This window comes from Seriola aureovittata, chromosome 18 (assembly GCF_021018895.1).
Source record: "Seriola aureovittata isolate HTS-2021-v1 ecotype China chromosome 18, ASM2101889v1, whole genome shotgun sequence".
In the NCBI taxonomy this organism is placed as follows: Eukaryota; Metazoa; Chordata; class Actinopteri; order Carangiformes; family Carangidae; genus Seriola; species Seriola aureovittata.
Window position 1 is genome coordinate 17,010,388 of NC_079381.1, and position 15,379 is coordinate 17,025,766.

General features: G+C 40.7%; 1 protein-coding gene across 2 annotated transcripts in view; it reads left to right on the forward strand.

Moving 5' to 3' along the window:
* The first annotated feature begins 6,712 nt into the window (after positions 1–6,712).
* Positions 6,713–15,379, forward strand: part of arhgap24 (Rho GTPase activating protein 24) — a 67,353-nt gene continuing 58,686 nt past the window's right edge. Inside the window, exon 1 of one of the 2 annotated variants that reach the window (XM_056404237.1) lies at positions 6,713–7,167. The gene's annotated coding sequence lies outside the window, so the exon portion shown is untranslated. Of the gene's footprint in view, positions 7,168–8,731; positions 8,774–15,379 lie in introns of those variants that run through there. The other variant, XM_056404238.1, reaches the window with a different exon arrangement.

Here is a 15,379-nt window from a genome sequence, read left to right on the forward strand (position 1 = left end):
TTCCTATCTGATTTATTTAATTATTATTTCAAAGAAAGCTCAACACCTAAACACTCGTCAACAAGCACACTGTCCCTGAGACACATTTTGAAATAGGGTAAAGCTTTCATGTAGTTGTGAATTAGATTTATATGAGCTATTCTATAACTACGATCCACATTTTAGTTTGAAGTTATGTTTTCAGTAAAAAACAGTGGGAATTGAAGAATCAAAAACAGGAATGCACAAGAAGGACAGCAAATTTCTTTGTCTGAAAACTACAAAATCTGCAGGATCAAACTTGGAATTAATGTAGGTCAGTTTTCTCTTCTTATTTCATTTTCTTACGATAAATCTGAATTAAAAACGAGAGCTTTAATACCTATTAATGAATTGCAAAATTCATTTGCTGGAATTTTGTATTATTACATAAGAGTCGAATTCATAAAGGGTAAAGTTCCCTGAAACACATGAATTCACCACAGGGATGTAACTCCTCAATCCAAGGACAAGGTGACACGCAAGCACACACGCACGCACACACACACGCACGCACACACACATAATGATACAGGTATGGGAGCAGTCTTGTGTATGAGGGCAGGAGTGTTCTTAGTTGCTCAGACCCGAATGTTCCTCTTATTCCCCTGAGAACTGACAGGCCGAGGCCTCGCAACTAAACAAAGGACCCTGGAAAATAACAGGAAAGCGTTGGTGAGAAATACCCTTTATCTGACTCCCTGAACACGTCACTGCCGCCTCTGCAGAAACAAAGGTGCGTGAACGGAGTAGTAAATAACACTGATTTACTGCAAATAGATGTTCTGGTATTTACAGTTTGGCCCTGTCTCAACAGGTTGTTTATTGTAGCTGCAGAATGACAAGGCTTATTGGAGACAACACATAAACACTGCAAACAAGGAAATTAAGTGGTTTGATTGATTACACTGATAGCAGATATCACAAGTGAGGCTTGTGAAATGTAACGAGAGGCACTTGAGCTCACACACTGTCACGTCACTTGATTCAAGAAATGGAAGCCAGTCTGATTAATGAATTCTGTGGCTCCGTCATCCCAGGGTTTCCCCCTACTTTTTTTTTGTTTGTCTTAATGGTTCTCAGAAACATTTTTCAGTAACTGGCAGTGGCTACACAAGCGGCCAGAGCCTTGACCTCAGCGACCTGACAGACTGCCGACCCCTGGAGGGATTGTCTTTTTCTAGGCAATATGACGTCAGAAGGAACATTTTCCAACAGGTTTATTATCAATAATGGCTGACCTCCACAAGATTCTGTAGAGTTTTTGGATGTTAGTTTTAGTTGACAAATAAATCCACATTTTTCATAACTGTCACATAGTCTCTTAATGTAATTGTACTTCTTTAAGAGTGGCTTCCTGTTACATGATTGGTGGATTGACATTTTGGTCTTGATTAGCTGGAATATTGTGTTTGGTGTAAAAAGAATGTTTTCGCTTATTGTGATTTTGTTCTTTTTCTGCTTCTCCCTGCATCAGAAAAAAGAATCACTGCGCACCAGGAACACCACACTTATTCTTGATACAGCCTCCGTTTGCTTTCAAACAACCTCATTTCTTCGTGACCGCAGGTTGTTGGAAAAATGACTTTGATTTTTGTGCTCCATGTTGACATAATTGCATCTCATCACTTCTGCAGATTCATCAACTGCACATTCATCTCCCGTTCTACCACATCCGCGAGGTGTTCTTCTGGATTGAGATCTGGTGCCTGGGGAGGCCATTAAAGTTCACTTGAAAGCAGTTTTGGACGACTTTTGCTTTGTGGCATGGCACATTATCGTGCTGGGAGTAGTCTTTAGGAGATGGTAAATTGTGGCCATAAAGGAATGCACATGGAGAGCAGCTATAGACAGTGGCATTCCCACAATGATTGATATTGGTATTGCGGGGCCTAAAGTGTGCCAAACAAGCATTCCCCACACTATAACAGCACCAGCCTGGACTGTTGACACAAGGTGGGTTGGGTCCATGGACCCATGCCGTTGACACCATATTCAGACCCAGAAAATTGATATTTGTAAGGTGTTTCCATCCACACAACTGCTGCTCACTGGATGCCTTTTGTTTTTTACACCATTCTGAGTAAAAACTCTGTTGAATGTGAAAATCTCAGGAGACCAGCAGTTTCAGAAATACTCGAAGTTGGTCTGGCACCAACAATTATGCCACGAGATCGTATTGTTTCCTCATTTTGATGTTTAATATGAACATTAACTGAAGCTCCCGACCTGCATCTGAATGATTTCATGCATTGCACTGCTGCCACACGATTGGCAGATTGATTAATTGCATGAAAATGCAGATGTTCCTAATAAAGTGCTCTATAGTGTGCACTATATAATGATAAATCCAAATTTTTGGAGTGGTGAATAAGTACTCACATTCAGTCCAGGTTTTTGTGCATCTACACTGCCTCATTTTGGTATGACACATGGACCTCTGGTGGCTCCCTGATGGTATTGTATGATATAGTTATTTTGCATGTATTTTCCATTCAGTTTATCCTGGAGCTCTGACAAACTAACCTCAATATGAGATTTCACTTTATTTTTTTTAATTTGGGTTCAAGTCTATCTAATTGCAATATGTCTCATGAGAATTTTATGGCATTCAGCCAAAATCAATAAGGGGGCCACTGTCACAGCCGTAAATCAACACACAAATAATTCCTTCAAAAAGCATACAGTATTAATGTGATGACTATTGGTACGTGTGTAGATTTTTAAAGATGAACAGATATAGTTTTAAACCAGGTTGTCAAATGTCCAAATCCAAACGTTTTAGAAGTCACCACCAGAGAGCAATATTGCATCAAGGAAAACAATGAGATATGATCTTTGTTGTGGAAGAAAGCTACACCAGTGTCTCTCAGGAAAAGATCAACTTTATCTGATGGAAAATTGCAGTAGTAAAGAAAAGACTGTAAATAAGAGCATAATTAAACAAATGAGGATTGAAAATAAGGAATGATTACTGTCCCGATATACAGTTGTTCATAGATAATTCATGTGCCACAGTACTGGCATATGTAGAGGTGCAGAGATGTTTCCAGTTGATGGAAGCCAAGGTCAACTGAAGTTTTCAGTTAGGAGGAAGGAAAAATGCACCAGGGCCAGATAAATAAATAAAAGAACGGTGTGTGTGTGTGTGATCACCTTTCAAAACAACTGTCAGCAAGTTAAACGAGAGATATTCAGCCTTCCTACTGTGTTTTTCTGTCTCCGTTCAGGCCAAGAGACAAAATGAGACACACAGTGACGTCTGTAAAAGAATGTAGGGGGTGACCCTGACCTTGAGAGACAACACCTCCCTCATCGACTCGTGTGAGGACAATCTCCTTGTCTCTGTTTTATTCTTTCATTAGAGTCAGTGGCAGAGAGCTGACAGGAATTGAGGGAGGAGAGAGATGAGATAATTTGCAAACCCACACAGTATGGTTAATGATCACTTTAAATTCCTATAGGCTACCAGGAAGCCTCCAATTTTTACAATTATATCTCAATAATTTTTTTTTTTTTTTTTTTGTCATGGTCACCTTTTTAGATATTAAACCGACAATAACTGAACTTGGCCATTTGGGGGCAGCAGAAACAAGCTGTGAAGCTGTGAAGCTGTGTAATGTTATCATCACCCTTTTGAAGGTAATAGGGCAGTTACCTGTAAACACGTCCAGCACATACAGAGCAACCGTAATAGTTTGTATTTACTTTGTGAATTTAAGTCCAATATTCACTCCAATATCAGCTCTGTTTTGGCAGATACCAAAAGATATTTGGATCTTTAGCTGCTAAATGTTCACTATTCACTATGTTCACCAGCTCGCAGGAAACTTTGCTGCTTGGTGTTGTACTTTTAGAGTTTTTTTTCACCATTGTCAATATCAAAGTATTTGATTAGTTGATTGTTTCTGTTTTAAATAGAGGTATCTAAGGCCTCTTCAGTTCACTGAGACTGCTCTCCTACACACACCTGTTCAGAAACAAAACCTTTTCCACTTTCCACTTGGTTGATATTCACTCTGTTTTAACAAAGTCTTCAATAAAATGCTGAAGTGGAAATCAAGAAGTCAGTGGTCCGTCTCTGCTTGTTATTTCCTTGATGCAAACAGGAACTGCTGCTGCCATGGTCAGACACTTGCCAACAGAGGTCACACACACACACACACACACACACACACACACTCAGGGACACCGACCAACCAGTGTTGTTCAGTTATTGTTTTCATTCACAAGCAGTAAGCGGTCGAAGTGAACACTACATGTTAATATTTTAATGGTAGAAGCCTGAAAATTATATAATCAAAGGAACTGTGTCCAAGTGTCATCTCAGTCCACTGGGAGAGACTTTTTGTCTACGTGGGCCTCCAAAGATTTTCATTATCTGTCCAGAAGTCACCAACTGTCCAAACCCTCCGAGTCGAAGGCCATGAGAACAGCAGACCCATTGAGAACATTTTAATTCCCAGAGGCTTCCTCTGTGAAGATTCATCCATTCTAATCTTACGAGTTATCTCCTATCACATAGACTATCTCATGGGAGTAGATGCAGCTCCGGTTTGTTTACAGATGGCCACTTCTTACGTCACAAGGTCACAGTGTTTCGTGTTAAGCATTCCACGTCCTGCAAATATAATAAAACACGCTGAAGGATGGCGGCGGACAGATGGCTGAGAGGCTACTGTTGTTTGTTCTCAGCATTTCATTTAATCTTCCTTTGATCAAATGAGGCTTTAAATGGCACCTAAAAGACTCACCCTCTGAGTGGTGATTATATTTTATCTGAAGGAATGAATTCTCAGAGTTAGCTGGTAAATATAAGTGTCTTTGCACTGCTACAAATAAAAAGAAATCACTTGACCAATAAGGCTACTCTTTCAATGACATGCCATTCAATTTCATAATAACACTTCATGTAGAGTTACAAAAGGTAACAAAGAAGACTCAAGCATGGGACACAAAATATGTGCTAAGGTCAGGATCTCCAGATGGGTCTCAGGATGTTTAAACAAATAACATAGAAGAAAATTATTATTTTCCTTACACAAAATACTTTAAGTGTAACAATACCGTCAAGAAAAATCTTTCCGTTTTCCTACCAAAATCTGATCATGGTCTGTGCATTCAGAAAAGTGGCAGGTTGAAAGTTCTGGCAGATTCATGTTCTGCTGCTGACGCTTTGATCGATCATTTGACAGATGTTAATAGAAAGTCCAACAGTGACAGTATGACGGTATACATCATCAACTCTGACCACACTCCTGCCTCACTGCTTCGACTCTGCCTATAGATCAAACAGATCAATACATAATGTGCTTAGCCCAGCCCTACACTTGACCCTCTGACACCTTAATAACCCAGCCAGGATCATGCTTGTTGACAAAACCTCCTCCATATTCAACGCCAAGACAGTCGTCTGTCACCTTACTCAACCAGCTCCTCTACAACTGTGTCACAATACACACCACACCAGTCAGATTTACCTCCATTCACAAAATAAGTATGAGCTTGCAAATAAACTAATTTCCATCCTGATGATTTGATTTTGAGGAAGCAATTATTGTTGAAATATCAGCCACCTCCTATTTAGATTGGAATCTAATTCCTTATTACGTATAAATGAGCCAGGGGATGAGACATGCCAGGGATGCATTAAAGTTCTGCCAAGGTTCTGTATCTGTCTTGTGTGGATAATATAAATTGTTGCTTGCATGTTGGCTATTTCAGTACATTACAAATTGGGAATAGACTTCTTTTGGTGGTGGAAACTTGTCCATCTGAATCTGATGAGATTTAGATGTAAATCACCATTAAAAAAATTGAACTCAGCTCCAGCTCTCCAGTGAATATTTTATTACATATAACTACCTATATTTCATTTTTAGAGCTTGCATGAAAGCCATGCATTGGAATCTCTATGAGAGTAAACAGCTTTTCAATGTTTTTTGTCTGTTCTTTTGTCATAAATCAATAGATTCTGGTTATTAAGCAGGTTGTGAGAAGTAGATAAGGAGCTCAATGATTGCATGATTGAGCTCAGGAATGTACTGTGTATAACTACAGTATGGCTTTAACTATGAGACCATCTCCATTTATCACACACATTTAACGTTTTTATTCTTATATATTACAAACTGTTCTCCAGGAATGCTCTTCAGACGAAGCCACTGTGAGACTATGGAATAGACACTCCCAAGTAAACAAGATGCACTTCCCACTAGTGTGTATACAGCTGGGCTTGCACCAGAGTGAGGATAGAGTCACTGAATAAATGTTTGTTAAGCTGCATGCACGCAGTCATTTGTATATGTCATCTTGAAGACGCCTTAAAGCTGGGGCAGTCCTCAGTGTCTGTGTGCTGGATTACTCACAGAGCATGTATGAAAAATTCAGGATATGAGCCGTAGCAAAGTTTGGTAATTTCTCGGCTGTTAACACTTTGAGCAGCGAGGAACACAAGTGTGCGAGTTTACAAACTGCCAGTTGCTTGTGTGTAATCTGAAATACAAGAGAAAGTCAGATGCACTGCTGGAGCTCTGCTCAGTTAGAGCTCTCACCTTAAGACTTCCTCAAACATGCTCTCTCTCTAACGCACGCACACACACACACACACACTTTCCCCCTCCCTCTCTCCTCCCCCCTCTCCTCCTCCTCCTCCTCCTGTGTAACTAACATACACACGCACTCTTCTCAGATTGAGTGTGAGCTTCTCAACAGCAACGATGAGTGGAGGAGCGAGGACTGCATAGGCTTCAGTGTTGGGAGAGAGAGAGTGTGTGGTGCATGTGGTGTGCATGTGTCTGGGCGGACTCCCTCTGTAATGGTGCCCCATGTGTGACTGTGCTGACCGCGACAGCCATCCTGTCCACAGCGGAGACTTTCTCAGCATGCAGATGGTGTGAGCAGTCAGGGGAAAAGTTTGTAACAGCTTGTCTGAGCTTCAGCTAACTCAATCCACTCTGCACACACTGAGAGGAGCAGCAGCAGCAGCAGCAGCAGCAGCAGCAGTAGAGCTGGAGTACAACTTCAGCTTGCCTCAGCCCAGGATTTCTGTTGTTGTTGATTGATATCCTGTCACTGGATTGGGTAAAATAGGTGTGCATCACCGCACGTCACAGCTGAGGGATTTAAACAAGGCTGTTTATTTGAAAGGTGAGTCTTCAGTTTGATATTGTACGGTTTCATAGTGTGGTTTTGCCTCTTAGATGTTGTTTAACCTGAATTTTGGTGAATTTGTGGCAGTGCCCCCATTGGTCTTGAGTCACATTGACATACAATAGGAATATGTAATAGGAATATGAAGATGCTGCAGGCAAATAGTCTGACTGATGGGTCCAATCCGGAAGGATATAGTCATCCTTTCAGATACAGTATGTAATTTACATTTTAAGCAGGTATCGCTGGAGGTGAACTTTATATAAATTGCAGTAGTAATATTACATTGTCTAGCATTGCAGAATATGGTAATAGGGTGTTAATGGAGCTTCCGGATCGGTGTAATATTTTGCATGTGTTTCATTTACTTTCGACACATATGACCCTGCACCACAAGCAAAGGAGGTCAGCAAGTGCATTCAACTCACTCAACAATGATCAGAGACATCAGTGCTTTTGGTGACTGAACTTCAGACAAACTTCAAGCATAGCTCATTTTCTAATGGATTTGAACTCTAACTTAATGCCTCATTAATGTGATCTATTTCCACTGTGTTAAACTAGCGACAGAAGTCATCCAGCTGTGTCACCAGCACTAAGTGTCATGTGTCATAGAGAGGTTGGAGCAGAGATGCACCAGGGGAAATAAGCGCACAACTCTGTATTCATATATATATATATATATATATATATAAATAAATATATATATGTGTGTGTGTGTGTGTGTGTGTGTGTGTGTGTGTGTGTGTGTGTGTGGATCACACCTGTGTGAGCATGCTGGGGATCTGTGAAAAACATTGTGAAAACGCCTAAAAGCTATAATCTTTATATGAAGCATATTAGCAACATTGTTAGCCTGTAACAACATAAGTGAAACACCAATTTACTGTCAGTAACTATAGCAACAGCTGTGGGACAGCTGGAAAGCATCAGTTTTCTGTACTTTCAGGTACGTTTTAGTCACATCATTAAAATTCAGTGGCTGTTAGACCAGCATTTTGCGAGGCACTTGCTAATTCTGGTGCAGGACATACAGATGGCAAGACCGTTGCATGTGCCATCCAAAACACCGACCCCCTGTCTGGCTGTCGGCTGAATAAACAGACAAGAAAGCTCAATTATGTCTGGATTAATGTGCTAGTTGTGCTGCATGTGTGAGGATGACTGCAAATATGCACGGCATACCCATAATGTTAAAAGGAAGTAGAAAAGTAGAATGACAAAAGATCTCAAACATTAACGAATGAAGGGAGGGGAGGAAAGACCAAGGAGGGAAAATGTTGGTAAAATGGCAGGGAGGACAGAAAAAGATGTCTGCAATTTGTTTCCCCCCACCTGCTGTGATAATGGAAAAGAAAGATACGAAGGCAAACAGGGCATGAGCTGAGCTAGAAGAGGGGGTAAGATATGATGACCGCCGTGTGCCAGGAATGTCTGCAGTGCACAAGCCATGGTGCTGGAAAGCCCAGGGATCAGGTTCCCTGTGTCAGCTGCCACACTCGACTGTTCCCAGGTCTAACTCTGTGATATCTGTTTATCGAGACAGGAAGGGATGGAGACGAGGGGCAAAAGCAGAGCTGAAATCAAAATGGAAAATTCATAGGTAAAGGATTAGTTTTACATTTTGGGAAATGCACTTATTTGATTTCTGGCAGTTAAAAGAGAAGATTGATAACTACTGTCGTGTCTTACATAAGACCACAGCCAGCAGCTGGTTGGCTTAGCTTAGTACAAAGACTTGAAACAGAGGGAAACTATACTGACTGTTGGCGGGTAACAAAATCTACCTATTAGAACTTCTACATTTCACCAATTAACATGATATGTCTCACTTGTATAAACTGTACAAAAACTGGTGTTTAAAAATGACAATTTGCCATTATTATTTTGTTGCTAGGCACACTAGCTTCCTGGATTCTCCACTGGTTGTCTGGCAAATGCTCAAAGGCAACCAATATTCCTTATAACCCCCGAATAGTTGATGCTGTGTTCCTATTACCTCAGAGGTCTGATGTCAGAACTGGGAATGACGAGTCGGAAGCTTGTCATTGTTGTTGCTTGCTTGTTGTTGTTATTGATGACAATATCAGTCCATAGTAATATGTGGTATTATGTGGTATTTTGCACATACAAACACTGTTACAATATGTACAAAGATAGAAGTTGGACAGTACTCTGTATACGACTGATTTTATGAGACACAGATAAGGCAGAAGAACTTTCCAATTTCAGTTTCCAACCAGGAACACAGAAATTCCGACTTCTATGCTAAGCTAAGCTAACTGACTGAATAGGTATACAAATGTCAAACTACTCCTTTTTACACCAGTTAAATTTATGGCACAGGCTAGTTCACTCTGAGAATCTATAGTAATTTCATGTTTATGGAGGTTAACGTGCCGAGTCAGCTTAGCTTTCCCCAAACTGCTCCGGGAAGCGAGGGGTGATTTTCAGTGCACTTTGTAACCTTGTGTATCTTATTTTGTGAGGAAAATACCCTCTTCTATTCACATATCTGCCGTACAAAAGAAAACCACATCAACAGTATCATTCATCCAGTTGCAACAGTCTGTCAAACACATGTAGAATGAGTCATTGTGAAGTCCTCATCTCTCCACAGGGCCGTTGCTCAGTTCCCAGACACACTGTGACACATGGTATGGAGGAAAATAGAGAGGGAGGGGTGGCAATGCAAGTGAGGGGGTATCACAGTGAGTGTATCACACCAAAAGCGCTATGAAAGGGGGGCGCATATGGCGTCTAAATCAGTGTGTAGACAAAATAGCCACTGACTCATCACATTGATTCATACAAAGCCTGCGAGTTTATTAGGCATTCAGCAACAGGAGCAAAAACTAAATTTATCTCCAACAACTAATCCTTCTGTGTTTCTGATACATTGTATGACCCACCCTCACCTCCTCTCCTTTCTCCCTGCCTCCAACCATCAACCTATGTCTCTGTGACTCACGGTGTGTTGTGTGGGTAGTCTCTGATCATGGACTTTGCATGGACCTGCATCACAATGAAGGATAGCTTCTTAAATCCCAACCTCACTGAACTCCCCTTCAGCATTAAATCTTGATAGACCTGGCCTGTGTGTTTGTTGGATGGAGCAATGGATCAGGTTTTTTTTTTCCTTTTCTGTGCGTGTGTGAGAGAGAGAGTACTTCCATCTGTGACGGCTCTGAAGCCCTTCCTCTTTCACATCCTCTCCAGCGATTAGCACAGCAACAGCACAGCAAGAAACATGCCCTCCTCTCACCTCTGCGACTTTTCAGCAGGAGTCTTAACAGAAACAGACTTCTCTTGAGGTAGCAGCTTTGGTAGCGGAGGGTTATATTTGTCTTTAACACATGTGGGTCATGGAGGCCCTACTGTGCAGACTTTAAGAGGGAAGGTTGCTTAGGGATATTTAAAGGGTTGACAGCACTGACTGGCAATGTGAAGTTCATGTTTCCTCTGTTGCATGTTCTGTTGATAGTTTTTGCTGTTAGCAGGGTACTGGGGTATATACATTGACTTTGATCTGAAACTGCCTTGGAGAGATGGTTGGTAATGAGACACAGACAGAGTTCATGTCATTGCCAGGTGGAATCAGTCAGTTGTCAAACATGCTGACTTGCATACATCAGGAAGTGACCACATCCCAGTATCTGTTGCTTGATGGACATAGACAGATAGATAGATAGATAGATAGATAGATAGATAGATAGATAGATAGATAGATAGATAGATAGATAGATAGATAGATAGATAGATAGATAGATAGATAGATAGATAGATAGATAGATAGATAGATAGATATTGTACTGTCAAAAGAGATGTATCAGACTTGACAAGACTAAATGGTAGCACTGTTTTGACCCACTATAGTGACTTTCCTGTTTCACGCACCATTGACCTTTGCATCATCCAAGGAAAGTTGGCACATGGGTTGCTGGCAAGTACTGAGGCCAATGTGGAGTACAGCAGCTGCTGCAAATGTAAAACTGAGGGCTGAAGACAGACAGATGGTGACGGCACTGTCTGCCACATGTTAAAGGTCATGAATAAACAATTCAGCATCATTAAGGCTTCAAGCAAGAGATTATTTATATTACTCTGATCATTGAGAACCTTTAATATGAACACAAAATTGCTATGATGAGTTGTCATCAACATGTTTTGAAAAAATGTAGATTATGGAAAGAGATTGCCAATTGACCATTAGCTAAACTCCTCCCCTTGACAGCTTTTGTCCAATCATAGTTTAGCAAAAGTAATTAGGCATGGCAGACTTGTCAAGCTTTGGTGTTGTGCATTGTGCTGTAAGATATATAGTTCTCATCCTCTCCTTTGGAGGCTGGTGTCCTAAAGGAGTCTTCTTTATGTAGTTGTTAGCATGTCTGGCTAACTAGCTTAATACCAACAAACTTTACCAGGCTAAAGAACACACCATTAACTAATTAAATGTTAACTAATACAGTTTGTGGGATTACAGGTTAAGTTAATGAACCACCACAGGATAGTATGTCCCCAGTGTGGCAGCTGGGCTGGCCATGGATGCTATCAGGGTTTAGGCTAACATTAGCAGCTTTGTACTGCTCCTTATTGTATTTGGGGAAGTTTACCTCCCAGCAACCCATGCCAAACTTGTAGGGTTACATCTACCAAACACATTGCTTGGCTAGTCTGAAATTCTATTGTAACTTTAGAACTGAAAACATATGGTATAAAAATATGTAAGCTATGCAACCAAACAGGTTTTTCTTTAGAATCACTAAGGTCTACAGTACAATACAAGAAAAATCTGTAACAAATTATCCATGGATCGTCAACTGGTTATCATGTTGTAGCCATTAAATGCATATTAATACCAGCAGAGACAGCAGTTTCAACCAACTCATGAAGCTAATTTTAGCTTAATTAGCTAAGAGAACGATGTTTGCCAGGGAGAGAGAGGTTTGTCTGTCTCTGTTTGAAATCAAGGTGTAGTGGTGAACCTGCCCCTGTCATTATTGTAAACTGAATGTGTGCTGTGTAAGAATAAGGAGTTAGACAGGTGTACCAACAGTAACTAAGTGGAGAGGCTTAGCAAACTGTCATCTGTTTGAAAACTGTGAATTCATGTCACATTATGTTGGTAAGATGCACTTAGTACACATTCATGTTTACCACATTGGTCTGTGATGCTTTATAGCAACCACAGGATGGGAAAAGCAGCAGACCTAAGTTTGCTAAGTGCAGTTTTTCTTCGAAAGAGTGCTCCCTTGCTGGAGTTTTGACCGGCCACTTCCTGTGGTCACAGAAGATTTCCTGCCACTGTCCCTGCACGACACCAGAATTTTTGGCAATTTAGGCAACAGTCTGTACAGTCTCAACAAGAGGGGGAATTGAATGCTCTTTACTTTGTAGACCAAATGTATGTTTTAGGTAACTGGGTATTTTTAGCCCCAAAAAACCTTCCCTAGCACAACTTTATTTTCCCAAAGGATGAGCCAGACTGTGAAGTGAAGCCTCAATCTCCTTTCCTCCCAACTGGCTCAATTCAGACAGTTCAGGCTTTTGTGTGCTTTTAGCTTCAGTACTTTCCCATATGGGGAGCAAACAGTGTGTGTATGCACAGGCAACTCACAACCCCCTGATGCTGTGAGACGGGTCCTGTATGGACAAGAAGGTCTGCAGTATCACATTTCAGAGATTTTATAGTCTCATCAAACATGCTTTCTTGTTTAGACCTCTAGGTAACCTTATTTCCTCAGTGTTGGTATCATGTTATCCAGGATGTATGCAACATATGGTGCATCTGACATCAGTTACACATGCAGAAAAAGTTGGCTGAGTAATGCAAAAAGGTTGCTATCACTTTCTTTGTGAATTATCCTGAGGTGTGTATCAGCCCACAGAATCCCATAAAACACAAGGCCCTTTTGTTTTTATTATGCATAGGTTCATCATCACAAGTATCAGTTTACATCAAATGGTTCTGTCCCAGGAAACAATAGGAAATGATTTATTGCACAGTTCAGAGCCTTCTTGGCTGCTCTGAGAACAACTTTCATCCTTAAAGACACATCCAGACACTTTGTATGATTTCACTGACAGATGCAAATTTTTAAACCAACAAAAAGGCGTCCCTAAACCCAAGATAGCCTGGCTCTGTATCCATCCATCCATTGTACTGATGGACAGACAAAGAACATGAGTACGTCTTTGCTCAAATGGAGAAAAAACCTAATTGTAGTTTGAAAGATTTGTACCCCACATTGAGAACTTCCTCCCTTCTTTTACTCGTGGGGTTTGAATTCTTCTTCTACTGCCACAGAGCCACAGATATGTTGCATCCTGCTAACAAATTATAGTGCATGCCACAAAAACCTTAGGGGGCTGATTCGTGACTATCTTTGTGTCCTCCTTTCAAGTGAGTGCACAGTATGTGTTTGTGGTGTGTGTGTGTGTGTGTGTGTGTGTGTGTGTGTGTGTGGCTGTGGCTGTGTCTGTGCAGTATACTGGGCTGCTGTTTTTGTTTATAGTGAAGGTCAGGGTGTCTCTTCTCACAGACTGCTAAGTATGGTCAAAGTTCTTAGGCGTGCTGTGAGAAAAATTCTGTGACTTTCTTAAACTCATGAATGTTACTTGACAGAAACAGATTAAAACTGTTACTAGACATGAACAGTTAATTGCCACTTTGGAAATGAAATCCTCCATCATACTGCCAAATTCATTATTCCAGAAATCAGACTTGACGTCATGAGTAAACTTAAAGAAGAAAATTGGGATTCACGTCTATCTCAAGTTACTTCTCTCCCTAGTGTGTAAAAAGTTTAATTGCAAAATTGGTCCTCTAGCAATTTTGAATGCAAGTCTTGTTCAATTTGAAAGAATGATATTTTTCATTTCATTCTGTTTTATTTTCAGGCTGCCTCGGGTAAAGTAGATATCCTATGTCTTTGTTTTCAGTGTTGCTTTTCTAATCTTGTTATTATGGCTGGGGAAAAATCATCACATATCTAGTTCTGCTGCTTATTTTTGGAAACAGGCTCACTGGGCAGAGATGCTACTGCCACACAGAAAGATACAGACACATACACCTGCACACACAGGTGTTTTACAGGGACACAGGATGCACCTCTGGGAGCCTGTTTTCAATGTGCTGAATGGACAAAACAGTCAGGAAGTGATGTGTTCTTGCCGAGTCTTTGCAGTTGCTTCATAAACGTGCTTACACCCACATCTGGGACCATCAGGGAAGTTTACAGGAGAAGTGTCCACAAAAAGAATGGCTACATATGGTTGAAAACAGGTCAGCTGTCCTGCCTTTAGACCTTGTTAGGTTACTGCTTCACAAAATTGAAGTATCTAAAGTAGCTGCTTATCCTAATAGCAAAATTTTATTTTCATCACTTTATGGCTGTTGTTAACGCATCATTTCCCATGATTCTACTGGATTTGTTTGATAGAGTCTATAAACAAAAGGACCATGAAAATGAAGACAAACAACTTTCTAAAGGTCACAATTCATCATGCTGTTCCTGAATGGGCCAAAGAACCGCTAACTTTTCAAATAATCTTATTCCATTTGTCTGGTAATTTATAGATGTAGTAATGATTACGCTTTCTACCCCTGTACAGCAATTTATTACCTCCGGACTAGACCACAGAGCATTGTATTGTAAATTGTAAATAGTCTTTCTGCTCTCAGCTAGCTCCAAGTTATTCACATTAACAAAAAAAAACAGAGTTATTTACCATTTCAGCTGGTAGCAGCACAGGCCAGTCCCTGCAGTGCCGTTAACTAGGCCCTGTGCAGGAACCATGAAATTGCAATAGGGCTGTGGCACCAGACTGGCAACACAGCAGGTGACTCCAACAACAGATGTGTGTACCAACACTAGACTGTGATTTATGCTGCATGTGTGTGTGTCCATATGTGTATTTATAGACTTTTCAAGCTAACAGAAAGTATGTAAGAAGCAACAGGATTTAAGAATCTATTCACTCCAGTATTGGTGTTAAACAATCCCACGCAAAGAAGAATTTTTCCTTGAAAGAACTGAGCCCAATTGATAGCTTTCACCGCTGTTGAAGGAAGAGCACACACGAAGAGCACACACTTGGTGCAGAGATGAAGTAGAGATGGATAACAGATAATAAGTAGGTTATGGCTAGCACAATGCAAAACAAGTAAAAAACGGTTATTTTCTGAGAGGAATGCAGAGGAGTGAGC